The sequence below is a fragment of the Sapajus apella genome, unplaced genomic scaffold, assembly GCF_009761245.1.
Source record: "Sapajus apella isolate SASKATOON/1434 unplaced genomic scaffold, GSC_monkey_1.0 scaffold59, whole genome shotgun sequence".
NCBI classification, from domain to species: domain Eukaryota; kingdom Metazoa; phylum Chordata; class Mammalia; order Primates; family Cebidae; genus Sapajus; species Sapajus apella.
The window spans coordinates 13,714,469-13,731,041 of NW_022436999.1; the positions used below are offsets into that span (position 1 = coordinate 13,714,469).

A 16,573-nucleotide genomic window follows, 5' to 3' on the forward strand; every position below is an offset into this window, starting at 1 on the left:
AGCCTCCTGAGTAGCTGGGATTACAGGCAGGCACCACCATGCCCAGCTAATTTTTTGTATTTTTAGTAGAGACGGGGTTTCACCATGTTGACCAGGATGGTCTCGATCTCTTGACCTCGTGATCCACCCGCCTCGGCCTCCCAAAGTGCTGGGATTACATATTTGTATCAAAGGTGGGGAAATATAAGATGGTATGCCACATGTTAGTTTGATTTAATCATTCTGCATTGCATACATATATCGAAACATCACATTGTACCCCATACATATATACAATTATGATTTGTCAATTAAAAATATTAATTTAAGTAGGAAAATATGCTGTCATACATTTGAAGAAAAAGGAAATGGAAATGAATATTCTTGTATGTTTAATATACAAAGTGATATGTACTTTCCTTCCTGTGCTCAGTTACATCACCTGCCTGCTTGAAATATATGAATTTGATCTGTCTTAGTGTCTACATCATTTTAAGCAGCAAAAGACATTGACGGCAAGTGCACAGTTGTTCAACGGAGAACATTTTAAATTCTGACAACAAGGATAATGGAAGGAATCCCACTTGCCATAGAATAATGCTTACAAACTTCATTTTTGTGGGTACATAGTAGGTGTACATATTTGTGAGGTACATTAGATGTTTTGATGCAGGCATGCAATGTGAAATAATCACATCATGAAGAATGGAGCATCCCTCCCCTCAAGCATTTCTCCTTTGTGTTACAAACAATTCAATTACATTCTTTTAGTTATTTTAAAATGTACAATTAAGTTATTATTGGCTACAGTCACCCTGTTATGCTATTAAATAGTAGGTCTCATTCATTCTTTCTGAGTTTTTCTGTACCCATTAACTTTTTGCACTCCCTTCAAGTCCCCAGCTACCCTTCCCAGCCTCTCAGGTAACCATCATTCTACTACTACTCTCTAGGTCCATGAGTTCAACTGTTTTGATTTTTAGATCCCACGAATAAGTGAAAACATGAAATGAATAATGCTTTTTAAATTCACATAACTTAGTAGTCTCTGGTGAATTTAATTAATATCTGTTTTATTTTTTAAGTGTTTAATTTGTTTGGATAGAAAGAAACCCAAGCCCAGGAAGAGGCTCCATGTTACCCCGTGGTATACCACTGCTTCCCCGGGTAAGGGAATCCTAGCCTGTGGAAAAAGCCTCTAAGCATCACCCCCTTGGCCATAGTGTTTGCTTCCAGTTACAGTAGTCTCTGTGCTGCCCCAATCAGACTTCCAAGTGACAAAGGCTACTGGGAGTCTAGTTCCACTGCAGCCACCTGAGGGGACCCACTTGTAAGGAAGTGGTAAGAGGCGCACTCAGGTACCTGCTGTTTCACAAAGAGAAATAATGGATCTGTTGTGTGGTTTGTCTCAACTACATTACAGCTGAAATTCCATCTGCAAGGGTAAGAGAGTTAACAGTGGGCCTTAAACTTAAAATCAGCTAAGGTTTATGCTGATAGGTTGACAGTGCTAAATTTATTTACCCTTATCACTGTTCCATTATTTCAAACATTCTATGATTAGGATGGGTGGTGGTGGGAGAAACTTACTTGGCATTCATTTCAACCTGGTAAACTGTTATTTATAGACAGGAAAATAGCCATAGCCACCCATCAGGATGGAAATCACCACCCAGACCTATGCCTTCAATGAAGTGCCTCTGAGGGTTTGCTAAAAGCAGAAACTAACACAAATGGTGGGATTAAGCCTTCTTCCATTTAATTTCAAGAAGTTTAATCGACCAGGTTTTATACCACCTTATTTACTCTTACCATGTTTTGAGAATTTAGGACTACACTGTTAGCCATCTCTTAGGAGGTAAAGATATCTTTCTACTGGATTTACTTCAAAATGAGAATAGAGGCCAGGCGTCGTGGCTCAAACCTGTAATCCCAGCACTTTCGGAGGCCAAGGTGGGCAGATCACCTGAAGTCAGGAGTTCAAGACAGCCTGACCAACATGGAGAAACACTGTCGCTCTTAAAATTACAAAATTAGCTAGGCATGGTGGCACATGCCTATAATACCAGCTACTCTGGAGGCTGAGGCAGGAGAATTGCTTGAACCCGGGAGGTAGAGGTTGCAGTGGGCTGAAATTGCGTCATTGCATTCCAGCCCAGGCAACAAGAGTGAAACTCAGTCTGAAAGAAAAAAAAAAAAAGAAAGAAAGAGTAGAATAAATACATAAAGGGCCAGGACAGATAATATGTCAATGTGGGTCTTCCTTTTAATCTTGTTTGCATGCTTGCTCTTGGTTTTACCTATGCTTTATCTTAAGAGCCATGTGAAGTGAATTTATAAATCAAGGATATCATATATATAGGCTTTTTAAAGATATCAGTATGTCATCAAGACAAATTAGCAAATATCTGACATGCAATGCTACATCATTTAGGGTGATGCTTAGGCTTAAATGCTTGCACGATGAAGTTACAGTTTAGGACTGCAGAGGTAACAACTCACAAAAATCAAAAGCCAAATGACACTCTGGCCTCAAGGAAGATCTCCTCCAACCATAATGAAAAACACACTACAAAATGCATCATTTGCTCAATGAAAAGTAGGAGTGTCTTTGGTAAAAATATACTAAATCAATATCTTCTACTGCTGACATGTAGGGCTGGACAAAATGGCACGCACGGAATAAACACCCTGCAAGGAATCTTCAAAATCAGCCCATTAAATGCTTTTACTTTTAATATTTGCTTGCTAATCAGAACAACAATATTCACAGCCAAATCCTCATTAAAAGGAATTTGTCAGACTACTTCTTTAACGTTTTCTAAATATAATGTAACTTTTAAAAATCAATCGAAAATTGAAGTGTTTTAGAACTGGGGAAAAAGAAACAGAGTCTTCATTCTACCAATGGACTGCCACTGGAATCTAGGTGAAACAAATTATTTAAAACCACAGCTAAGTCCAAAACAAAGTAACCTTTTGATCTACAACACCTGGGGAAAGGCAGAGGGAAAAGGTAGGCAAGGAAAACACATGATTTATTGAGATTATAAATGGACATGTGGACTGAGCGTGCTGGCCTCCAGGTGGTTCTAAGTAGAGAATAAGAAAAAGCCATCAAGTACAAAACACACAAATATGACTCTCTGGCCCTGAGGGAAAAGAATCTGAGTGATGAAACCCAAATATATGAGTGAAATCTAAAAATAGCCTGTTCCTACAGTGGTATTTTCCTTTTAACATGCATTCGAAATGTGTGGGAAGACAAAGCAGTTGGAGTTAAGTGCATTTCCAGATTTCATTAAAAGTCAAGTGATACTCTGAACCATTTTCAACCAATGGTAAAAATACAGTTTCCTCTTCCTATAGCTGGGGAAGCTATAGGAAGCTTTTTTCTTGGAAGCTGGGGAGCAGAGGAGGGAGACACAATACTGGGCTAGAGTATCATTTCTAAATTTTCAGAGGAGCTGATATTATCTATAGGTTAAACATCTTAACATTTAACTTACATCATGGGAAACCATTAGATCCTTGGAACTTTGTCAGTGAAAACCACCATAATTATTTTTTTCCATAAAGAAAGATGAATAGACAATGACAGAATGTTGACACTGTGATTACATTTTCCCATCATACCACAAATTTAAAAGATTTCATTATTACCGCCTAGGATTTTTTTCTCTTCCATTAAGATAAAAAAAAAAAAAAAAAAGTGGTAAGAAAAACCAACCTGTGGGTTGAAACATGTTGTAATTCCAGCACTTCTCAAAAAGGTTTAAAGGGTTTCTACTAGCAACCAAGTTCTATGCTCCAAGTTGTCTTCAGTTGCAGGTAAACCTTTTCCTGGAAAAGTCTTGCCTCAACTGTTTCAGCATGTGGCAGAGATACAAATCGGTGGCAATGACTGGGGGTAAGAAGTCCCCGTGTCCCACTGGGACAGCCTGCCTGTTCAACAGGGAGTACCATCCATTCATTAGTCCTGGGTGTACCTATGGGTGCTCTGCTGAACTCAAACATATTTGGACTACATGTCCTCTGTGTGCCCAGCATGGATGTAAACACAACCTATCCCCACCCTCAAAAGAGTCAAGTTTAGTAAAAGCACTTACAATGTGAACAGCTACTCCTTATCATGTTCTGGTGCACCAGATCTGGTCTGGAAAACTGGAAAAAGTGGAACAAGCATGAGGTTACAGAAAATCAAGATACTGAGATGGGAGAATCCAGGCCTATATGTGAATCCTCCCATTTTTCTGCATGTTTTATGCAGCACAAGATGAACACTACAGGAATATTAGGTGTTAGAACAAATTAAACTTACAAATCACACATCTAGTAACTGCCCATCCCAAACAAGTCCTTCAGGACCATCACAACAAACGCAGGTCTCACAATCTCACGGCCAGCTATCTCTGTGAAACTATTGACAATAAGGTGTACAAATTACATAGTCTGTAATGAGGAAACAGAGACTATCCCCCTCCTCTTCCCTGAAAGCATACTTTCAGGAATAAGGGGCAAAGAAAAGGTACACCACACCATCCTTGTTCACATGTAAACCCATTTCTATACAGCAAGTCACTTTATGAAAGCACAAACAGTATTTGTAAGGGAATCTGTATAAATAACCAGAAGCTTAAATTGGAATGTAAAAGAAGTACTTTAAAAGTATAACATCTAATCATTTTATTCTGGACAACTCAATATTTTAATTCAAAACACTCGTTAGTTTTACTGGAAATTCTATAGATGTATGCTAAGCATTTTAATTAAAGTAGAAAACAAGGCGGGGGGGGAGGATCTGACACAGTCAAAGACATGGAAAGGTAGAAACTATAACTTACACAACACCAGGGGCACCATTCCTGCCACACTTTACGTACTGGAATTGGGCAATGCCAGCCTATGTAGCCATTCATAGCACTTTAAAGTAATACAGGGATGCTACTAAGTGTCCCAGTCCATTCCCAGATTCTAATGAAAAGGCCCTCCTATTGTATTTGCAGGGTAAATGCCTCCCAATCTAATGATGATCCTTCCTTCTTCCATCTTTCTGAACTTCTACTTCAGCAAAAATAAAAAGGCAGCTTAACCTATGCTAGTGAATAAGCATATTAAATTGCCTCTAGTTTCCAAGAACTGAGAATCCTACTGAAATCTATTATTGTTTTTGCCTGTTTAGTATACAGAGATTAACTTTACAGGGAATGACCCACCTCCATTCCTGGCACTCTTGGTATCATGTCAGGCACATCCCACCCCCAATCCTGCTAGAAATGTGATGCTGAGCAGACCTAAGATGGGAGAGATGGACTTTCTCCTTGAAATCCTACCCTAAATGCCCAAATCCTCCTGTGCTTTCCAGTCTTCCTTACAAATACAAAGACTGCCCCTTCTGCTATGTACATGTGTGTGTGTGTTAAATTTAGTATCTCTTGCTTGCAACCTAAATAAATCTGATATATCAACTAAAAGGAAAAGAACAAAGATATATCCCCTTTGGTGCTACTTGGTGCCTTCTCTATGCTCTTACAACTCAAGTCAGCAAAGAGAACAATACCCTAAGGAAATAGGTACCTGTTCAATACCCCTCCATCAAGCTGAAAGTCCCAGGAGACATTCTACCAAATGCATTCCCATGAAAAGTATCCTGAGTTCCAGTCTGAAATTACTTGAAAATAATAAGAGGTCTCAGGTTGACCACTCAAATGTAAAAAAAGAAAATTATCATCAGGCAATTACGTTAGACTCCTTAGAATTGTTCTTAGTTACCCCAATGCTTTGGGGCTTGAGTTTCTTGCCACATCAGTGAGAGGGTTCAATTAGTATAAATATCAATTCATAGATATACATGGGCAACATATTACTATTTTTAAAAGCAGGATCTTACATTTTATAGTGCTATGCAAAGTGATTCCACGTACTATTTCTCCTTTGATCTTCACAAGCGCCTTCTCAGTACTCATGAACGATGCATCTTAATACTTTACCAAAAAGGAAACTGGATCAAACCTTGCACAGAATCAGTACTAGCAGGGCTAAAGCTGGCCCAAGGACAGGCTCAAATCTGATGGATCTCTGTCCACCAGATCTCTGTGCACACTCCACTGCACCACCCTGACAAATCCAGAATCCCAGAGCCCACGAGGTACCTAGCCTCAGGTGTCCTCACCAGCTAACAGAAGGAATCGTACTATAACAAATCCATGGAGTAGGATGGAGAAGAGGCAAATCAAAGGCACAGAAAGAGGAGGCCCAGGTCCCAACTTGCTTTAGAGGGGGAAACATTTTCTTCAGTGTCAACTTACTAATCACATTTCTTTTTGGCTTCATTGTGATAGCTATTAACTATCTCATAGTCTTAGGCCACTCAGGCTGCTACAACAAATTACCTTAGCCTGGGTAACTTTTAAGAAACACGGATTTATTTCTTACAGTTCTAGAGGCTGGGAAGTCTGAGGTGAAGGTGCCAGCATATTCGGTGTCTGATATGCAGCTGCTTTCTAGTTCATGGAATGGTGCCTTCTCACTGTCTCCTCACAAGGAATTACACTGATCTCATTCATGAGGGCAGAGCCCTCATGACACAATTACCTCCTAAAGGCACCATCACTTTCTAATACCATCACCTTGGTGATTAGGATTTAACATACAGATTTGGGGAAAAACATTCAGACCATTGCATTCTGCCCTTGCCCCTCCAAAATTCATGTTTTTCTCGCATGCAAAATACATTCACTACATCTCAGTAGCCTCGAATGTCTTAACTCAGTCCCGTACCAACTCAAAAGTCTAAAGACCACAGTCTTAACTAAATGCCATCTAAATCAGATATGGGTAAGACTCAAAAGTATGATTCATCTGAGGCAAATTCCCTTCCAGCTGTGAGTCTGTAAAATCAAATAAGTTATGTGTTTCCAAAGTATCACAGTGGGAAAGTCAATGGACATTAGAACTGCCACTACCTAGGAAAATAGTAAACCAAAAGCAATACTGCATTCCTAGAGGGTTTACAGAGGTGTGCCACTAGCAAGGATTTGAAAGTTGCAGGGGTGATTCCCACCACATCTTTCAATTCAGCTCTCCTATTTGGCCTGTGCAGAAGACAAATGGATCTTGGAGAAGGACAGTGGACTATCATAAGCTTAACCAACCAGCGATTCCAATGGCAGCTGCTGTACCAGATGGGGTCTCATTGCTTAAGCAAATCAACGTATCACTTGGTACCTGGTATGCATCTATTGATGTAGCAAATGCCCTTTTCTCCATACCTGTCTGTAAGGCCAACCAAAAGCAGTTTGCTGTCACCTGACAAGGCCAACAATATAACTTTTGCCATCCTGTCTCAGGGATATACCAATTTTCCAGTGCCACATCATAATTTAGTGTGTAGAGATCTTGATCACCTTTCCTTTCCACAAGACCACACACTGGACCATGACACTGATGACATTATGCCGACCGGATCTAGTGAGTGAGAAGTAGCCACTACTCCAGACTTACTGGTAAGGCATTTGTGTGTCAGAGTGCAGGAAACAGATCTGACTAAAATGCAGGGAACTTCAACCTCAGTGAAATGTCTAGGGGTCCAGTGGTGTGGGGCATGTTGAGATATCCCCTCCAAGATGAAGGACAAGCTGTTATATTTGGCCCCTCCTATCATCAAGAAAGAAGTGCAATGCCTAGTGGGCCCATTTGGATTTTGGAGGTAACATATTCCTCATTTGGGTGTGCTACTCTAGCCCACTTACTGAATGACCCAAAGAGCTGCTAGTTTTGAATGTGGCCCAGAATGGGATAAGGCTTTGCAATAGATCCAGGCTTCCATGTAAGGTGCTCTTCCACTGGGGCCATATGATCAAGTGGATTCCAACACTGCCTAAAGTGTCTATCAGTGGCAGACAGAGATGCTGTTTAGATTCTTCAGCAGGATCCTACAAATGAATTGCAGGACTGGCCTTTAGGATTTTACAATAAGGTACTGCCATCACCTACAGGTCACTACTCTCCTTCTGAGAGACAGCTCTTGGACTGGGCCTTGGTAGAAACTGAGCACTTGATCATGGGCTACCAAGTTACCATATGACCTGAATTGCCCATCATGAATTGGGTATTATATGATCAATCAAGCCTTAACGTTGGCCATGCACAGCAGCACTCCATCATCAAATGGAAGTGGTATATACATGAACAGGCCAAAGCAGATCCTGAAGGCACAAGTAAGTTACATGTCATCATGGCCCAAATGCCACAATCCCCACTCCTGCTACACTGTCTTCTCTAGCCCCAGCCTGCACCTAGCCAGCTGGCACAGGAAAAGAAAACTCAGGCCTAGTTTGCAGATGGTTCTGCACTATCTGCAGGCATCACCTGAAAGTGGACATCTGCAGTATTACAGCTGCTCCCTGTGACATCCTTGAAGGACAGTGGTGAAGGGAAATCCTCCCAGTGGGCAGAATTTCAGCAGTGCACCTGGCTGTGCACTTTGCTTGAAAGGAGAAATGGCTAGATATGCAATTATATACCTATTTATGGGCTGTAGCCAATAGTTTAGCTAGATGTCCAAAGACTTGGAAGAAACATGATTGGAAAATCAGTCACAAAGAAATTGGAGGAAGAGGTAAGTTGATAGACCTCTCTGAATGTGCTAAAAACATGAAGATATTAGTTTCCCATGTGAGTGCTCACTGAAGTGTGACCTCAGCAGAGGAGGATTTCAAGTGGATAGAATAACTCATTCTGTGGATGCCAATCCCCTCTTTTCCCAGTCACCTGTCATCACCCAATGGCTCATGAACAAAGTGGCCATGCTGGCAGAGATGGATGTTAGGCATGGGCTCAGCAACACAGACTTCAACTCACCAAGGCTAACCTGGTTACAACCACTGCTGAGTGCCCAATCTGCCAGCAGCAGACACCAGCACTGAGCCCCCAATATGGCACCATTCCCCAGGGTCATCAGCCAGCTACTTGGTGGCAGGTTGATTACATTGGACCTCTTCCATCAAGGAAGGTACAGTGTTTTATCCTTATTGGTATGGATATTTACTCTGTAAATGAATTTGCCTTTCCTGCATGCAATGCTTCTGCCACAACTACCAACCATGGACTTACAGAATGCCTTATTCACCATCATGGTGAATACAAAGCATTGCTTCTGACCAAAAAACTTACTTCACAGACCATAAAATGAGGAAATGGGCCCAAATTCATGGAATTCACTGGTCTTATCATGTTCCCCGCCATCATGAAGCACCATCCTGAAGTAGCTGGTTTGATTGTACAATGGAACAACCTTCTGAAGACTCAGTTACATGGTACATAGGTGACAAACATTGCAGGGCTTGGAGCAAGGCTCTCCAGAAGACTGTATATGCTCTGAATCAGCATCCACTATATGGTACTGTTTCTCCAACAGCCAAGATTCACAGGTCCAGAAATCAGGGGTGGAAAGGGGAGTGGGTGGCACCACTCACCACTACCTCTAGTGGGTCACTGGCAAAATTTTTGCTTCCTATTCCCACAACTTTATGCTCTGCTGGTCTAAAGGTATTAGTTCCAGAGGGAAGAATGCTTCCAGCAGGAGACACAACAATGATCCCATTGAACTGCAAGTTAAGGACACCAGACTACTTTGGGCTCCTCATGCCTCTGAGTCAGCAGGCCAAGAAAGGAGTTACAGTGTTGGCTGGAGGGACCGATCCAAATTACCAAGAAGAAACTGGACTACTACTCCACAGTGGAGGTAAGGAAAAGAATGTCTGGAACACAGGAGATCATTTAGAGCTTCTCTTAGCATTACTATGCCCAGCGACTAAGGTCAATGAAAAATGACAACAACCCAATCCAGGGAAAACTGCCAATGGTCCAGACCCTTCAGGAATGAAGCTTTAAGTCATCCCACCAAAAAAGGAATCATAGCCAGCTGAAGGCAAAGGGAATACAGAATGGGTAGTAGGAGAAGCTAGTTATAAATATCAGCTATGACCATGTGACCAGTTATAGAAAGGAAGACTGTAATTACCAAGAAAATTTCCTATTTTGTTATAAATACATTTGTGTGTATACAGACATATATTAGTATCTTTGTGTTCCTTCTCTTATTCCCTTATCACATAAGATGTTAATGACTTTATGTCAGTATTTCAGTATTGATAATTTTCTATTGTACAATTTAAGTTACAGAGTCTCAGGAAAGGAGTAAATATCACTCAAGGACTTTACCTCCTCTTCTAGAGAAGGGATCAGGGTACTTTCTGTTGTACACAGGATAGTTGTTCCTTGTCAGGTGGAATTTTGTCATGTCTTTATTTGGGGATTAAGTATGGTTTAAGGGGATGTGTATGGATGTCAAGTTGACAAGGGGTAGACTTGTGTAATCTGACTGGGTTAAAGGATACCCAGATCTCTGGTAAAACATTATTTGTGGGTGTGGGTGTGCCTATGAGGGTGTTTCTAGAAGAGATTAGTATTTCAATTTGTAGATTCAGAGAAGATCCTCTCTCACCAATGTGTGTGCGCATCACCCAATCAACTTAGGGCCCGGTTAGAACAATAAGGTAGAAAAAGGGTAAATTCACTCTCCTAGAGCTGGGAAATCTATCTTCTCCTTCCATTGCACATTGGAGCTCCCCTAGCTCTTAGGTCTTTGGCTCTGGTACTCATACCAGCAGTAGGTCATCCCTGTCCTCCACCGGTCCTGATCCTCAGGCCTTTGGACTCAGCCAAATTACACCATCACCTTTCCTGGTTCTCCAGCATGCAGATGGCAGAAGGTGGGACTCCTCAGCCTTCCCACAACAAATTCCCGGATAGATTTCCTATTGGTCCTGTTTCCTTCAGAAAACCAAGACTAATAAAGTAAGTATTCGGGCAATAATGAGTATGGCTACTGAGGAAACCATGTCATAAGCCAGTTTGTGCTTCAAAGCTAGGCAAAACTTACTTCTAATACAGAATATTTAACTTCTAGCCCCCTTAAATGTTAGCAAAAATAAGACCAAACAAAAATCCACTCAGCAAACACTGAGCATATTTGCTCTAGAGTTAATCAATGTGCCACTTATAAGTATAGGTAACAAAGTAAAAGATATTACCCTTTCCTTTTAGGAGATTAAAGTTTAATTAAGTTCCATTACATTTGAGAATAGAGCCACCAATTCTCTGACTTCTGTGTATCTCTTCCTTTGATCATTCTATTTACTGCCAGAAGCTTCTGGCAAAACAAAATCTCAGGATTAAAATTTGGTCAAATGCTTAAAATCAAGACTTGAAGTCAAGACAACCCTTTTCACTATGGTTCAGTGACAGGCAATAGATACCATCCTGGAAAAAAATAATCTATTTTTCAAAACAAATAGCTATATCCATAGCAGGAACCACTCTTGAGTTCAAACACAATCTATAGCTGGCACCAAACAAGGTAAATGTGAGCCTTTGGAGCAAGATGTTGGACCATAGCTAAGAATGAATAAAGGCATGTCCAGGAATAACACCAAAGTCCTCAAGGCAAAGGAGCAGATGCCAAAGGGCTATTAGACAAGCAGGATCCTACAGTAAGAAGCCAAGGAGTAAGGAAGGGCTGAAGGACTCAGAACACAGGTTGGCCAAGCTCATGTTCAAAGCCAAGTATCACGTTTTTTTTTTTTTTAATATGATGTTTATGAACATATGAACAACATTGGCACTAAGTCTTGACTATTTCTAAGATCCAATTCTTAGATATAGCAGAAATTGCAGTTTTCTAGACTTTAATCTTGGAGGAAAGAGTATCGTATAATAGTCTACATACAAATTCGACGTGGACTAAAACACAAGGAACCACCACTTATAAGCAGGTATGAAACTAAATAATAAATATAAGGGGAAAAAAATGTATAAGCCACCTCTTGAAGTGCCATGCCAAGAATAAAAAGTGTTCTTGCTATGCCCACAAGAGAGCAGGGAACAAAAATCAGGATACTCACTACAGCATGCCGATGTCCCCCCAGGGGCTTATGCACAAGTCTTGGCTAATTGTCACAGAGTAAAGTTACCCTAGTCCTCATGAAAAGACTAATTTAAAAAAAGAAAAAAACAACCTGCACAACTTCACCTACAAGGTTTCTGAGGATAGCCTGGTGAGGGAATGGTGGTGGGAAGGTATTAAGCTCCTCTTCGGTATTACACACAGGCTGCAGAACAGGCTTAAGTTTGGGGAAGACCTTAGATAGAATTTCAATGTAGACACCATCGCCACCAAATGCCAATATTGGAACACAGGTATATATTCCCAAGCCACTGAGAAGTATTCAAGTTAATGGAAATGAAAGAAAGCACGCTCACGTAGACTAGAAAGGGTCGTTTCAATCGCTGCCACTCCTCTGTCCCTTTACCAGAAACTTCCTAAAGCACTAACAGGCTATGTGTCTGTCATATGTCTTATAATACAGTCCCAGCCCTTGTGTATCAGTCATATAAAAACATTAATAGCTTGGCAGTCATGTGTGGAGAGCTGGGGAAAGAGAATATTTGTGCTCCAATCTTCTGTTTATAAATTTGTAACTTGTGAATTCAAATTTCAAGGTAAAGATAGCTAACAAATGCTGAGACTTAAAAATATCTCCAAAGAACTAGAAACCAACAGACATTAAAGTTAAAATAAACTCTAGCTCCGCTAAAGGACAAAGCACACATAAGATGAAACTCATACATGTGTGTCATTAGAAAACAGGCTAATAGCAATAATCCAATCTTAGTGTAATTTTATCTTGATTTCACTCCTGGACATGAAAATATCAGTTCTAATGTTAAGGAATGGTAGATAATTACTATTTACATACTGTTTCAGAATATCTAACTTGAATTTGAATATGAGCAAGTCTCATTACTGAATATTCACAGCCCTTTAGAAACAGATGAAACCACAGCAAGGAAACACTGCTTAGAGAAAACTGGAGCAAAATGGCACATATATTCCTCTCTAGGCTAGGAACAGGAGCAGCAGTTTTCCGTACCTGAACTCACCTAAGCAAAGCTTCCGTTTTGCTGTGATTAATGTCTTGCTTAGACCCTCTGGGGCAGAAAACAGTTTCTAGTCAGCATTGCCCAGTAGAAGTTTCTGTGATGATGAAAATGTTTTATCCCTGCACCATCCACTACAGAAGCCATTAGCCTACCTGTGACTAGTGATCATATATGAAAGGTGGCTAGTGTGACTAAGGAAATGAATCTTTAATTTTATTTATTTTTTTTTTGAGATGGGATCTTCCTCTGTCACCCAGGCTGAAGAACAGTGGCCCAATCATAGCTCACTGCAGTTTCCAGCTCCTGGGTTCAAGTAATACTCCTTCCTCATCCTCTTGAGTAGCTGGGACTACATGCACATGCCAGTATAGCTGATTCATTTTATTATTATTATTTTGAGACAGCGTCTTGCTCTGTCGCCCAGGCTGGAGGGCAGTGGCGTGATCTTGGCTCACTGCAACCTCTGCCTCCCAGGTTCAAGTGATTCTCCTGCCTCAGCCTCCTGAGTAGGTGAGAATACAGGTGCCTGCCATCATACCTGGCTAATTTTTTCTTTTTTTTTCTTTTTTTTTTTTTTTTTTTTAAGTAGAAACAGGGTTTCACCATATTGGCCAGGCTGGTCTCAAACTCCCAACCTTGTGATTCACCTGCCTCGTCCTCCCAAAGTGGTATGAGCCACAGTGCTCGGCACATGTTTTGTAGAGACAGGGTCTCTGTTGCCCAGGTTGGTCTCAAACTCCTGGCCTCAATCAATCCTCCTACCTCAGCCTCCCAAAGTGCTGGGATTACAGGCATGAGCCACCATGCCTAGCCTTTAATTTTTTTTTTTTTTGGAGACAAGAGTCTCGCTCTGACACTAGGCTGAAGGGCAGTGGCGCAATCTCGGTTCACTGCAACCTCTGCCTCTTCCGCCTCAGCCTCCCTAGTAGCTGGGACTACAAGCACGCACCACTGCATCTGGCTAATTTTCTTTTTTTTTTTTTTTTTAGTAGAGACAGGGTTTCACCATCTTGCTCAGGATGGTCTCTATCTCTTGACCTCATGATGTACCTGCCTTAGTCTCCCAAAGTGCTGGGATTATAGACATGAGCCATGCACCCAGCCTTAATTTTAATTAATTATAATTTACATAGCGACATACAGCTAGTCAACACTGTAACAATAGCATAGGGCATGTTATATTTTAAAAAATCAATCGAACTTTTACCAACTCTGGTTACAAACCACACTGATATAATCAAAAGCCCATCAAGGGTGAAACTGTCAAGACACGAAATAAACATTTTCTATAGTAAAACTCTAATGCAGATAATCTAGTCACAGTATTCAAGTTGAAGGTGGTTATATGAAGTGTTATGGTGATGGTGCTTGGTAACTTCTAAATCCTTACTGCCTTTAAGAAATCAGTCACAGACACATACAGGGAGCACTTCTGACTCTGGCAGGTCAAGCAGGCTGCCTCTCCGAGCCCACTGTGGTCAGCAACAAAAAAGGCCCAGATTCAGACTAGGAAGAACCAACTTACCCTACCTCACCCCCACCTCCATGAAAACCAGCCCATTTCAGTTTATTTTCCTCCCAAGACCAGGTCAAACACAATGCAAGACAAAAAAACATGGATCAAATATCTCTTTTAAAAAACTAAAGACTATTGGAAACACCTATATGGAGGTGTTTGGTGAGGTATTCTCTCTCAACTTTCAAGCATCCGTGGGCCACAAACAAGTGGAAAAAAAAAACTATATATACATATATATTTAGTATAAACTTAAAATTCAATTATTTATAGTTCCAAATGAAGTTACTAAGCCAAACACTTTAATTACTACAGAAATCACACAAGGGGTTAGTCAATAGAAAACACATCAAGGGTTACTCTAATCTTGAAGAATTCCAATACTTTATGGTATTATGAAATTGACTTTTTTTTTTTGGTTTTTTTTTTTTGTTTGTTTGTTTGTTTGTTTGTTTTTGGAGATAGAGTCTTGCTCTGTCTCCCGGGCTGGAGTGTAGCAGTGTGATATCAGCTCACTGCAAGCTCCACTTCCCAGGTTCAAGTGATTCTCCTGCCTCAGCCTCCCAAGTAGCTGGGATTATAGGCACATGTCACCACGCCTGGCTAATTTTTGTATTTTTAGTAGAGAAGGGCTTTCATCATGTAGGTCAGGCTGGTCTCGAACTCCTGACCTCAGGTGATCCACCCGCCTCAGCCTTCCAAAGAGCTGGGATTACAGGCATGAGCCACCATGTCCAGGCTGAAATTGACTCTTGAAATTGATTAAAATCATTTTTTTGCCTACTATATGAAATACAGACAATGTGAATGAGTGTAATAAACAGGTAGCCATCCAAAAACATCACACACACACAACCAAAGTCATTTTATAAAAAGTATGATATTGATTTGACAGAAATACAGAAACAACACAGGATGCTGAAAAAAACTGCCTGAGACAGGCCGCATAATGGAGAGGAGGTCAGAATGTGGGTTCCCCTCCTCATGTGAGTAAGGCATTTTAGGGAGAAACTCTGGGAAGTCAGGGTTTATGGCTGTACAGGACTCAAGGAAGAGAAAACCAGCTCAAACAGGGCTGGGAGGCCCTGGGGACCTCACCTTCTAGACCCCTCCTATGTGTAGCAAACTCCACCCACAAGAAGAATGACTGGGTTTGCAAGGGTGGGTGAATGGAATGGAAGAAATCTACTCTCGCAAACAACCCTGTCATTCATATGGTCCTGCTCAGCAAGAACGAAAATGGGAGGAATATGAGAAAGGCAGTCCTAGGAGGCCAACCTCTCATTCTATAGTGTCATTTCAGCAGGCAATAATCAAGTTCCTTACTGCCAATATATGACCAAAAGCAATCACCTGTGGCCAGAAGGCACTGGGAGTTATGAATTTATGTAACATAAAGACTTTCTTGGTGTTTCACCTACCTCAAACCCCACCCTAGAATACTCCCCAAGGCTGCAACACAGGGCAAGGGAGCTGGGATTTTGCCTTTGGCTCTGGACATTTCCAGAGCCACCAGACTTGCCTGTTTACTACAGCGGTGGATTATGAAAGGCCTTGTTATCCTGAGCTTAGACAGGGCAAAGGCAAACACCTCGGCCTGGTGCAGGCCTTTAATAAGCCTGCCGCAGCTGCAGCCTGCAGAAAGCATGGTCAGTGGTGAGCTTGCCAACAGCCCCAAGCCAGCTCACCAGCATCCAGCCACCACTTCTTTTTCCAAACACCGAATAAACAAGCCTTGATTCAGCTCTTATGTTACGCTCTGGTGAAGAACAGCACAGAAGCACCAAGAGAATCATTTCAAAGGAACTATTCTGGGCATACACCAAGTACATGTTCCCATGGAATTGTTAATAACTCAGGGGTCCTTTATATTTGTTTGAAACTTTCATGTCCAGCTGTGGAAAAGACATATTTCTTTTTTCTCTCCAGGGAAAATAAAGGCAGGAAAGTAAAATTCCTGGTAATGCCATATCCAGTCAAACAGGAAGGTTTGCAGGCTCAGGGATTGAAAGGTTTCCACAGCTATACTGAGCCAATATGAAAATAATTTATTTCACTTTCATCTGTTTCATT

General features: G+C 41.1%; 1 protein-coding gene across 4 annotated transcripts in view; it reads right to left on the reverse strand.

The window, feature by feature from the left end:
* Positions 1-16,573, reverse strand: part of DAAM1 (dishevelled associated activator of morphogenesis 1) — a 194,007-nt gene that overhangs the window by 151,669 nt on the left and 25,765 nt on the right. Inside the window, exon 2 of one of the 4 annotated variants that reach the window (XM_032245947.1) lies at positions 4,089-4,143. The exons of the other annotated variants lie outside the window; for them this stretch is intronic. The gene's annotated coding sequence lies outside the window, so the exon portion shown is untranslated. The remainder of the gene's footprint in view (positions 1-4,088; positions 4,144-16,573) is intronic. 4 annotated transcript variants of the gene reach the window in all.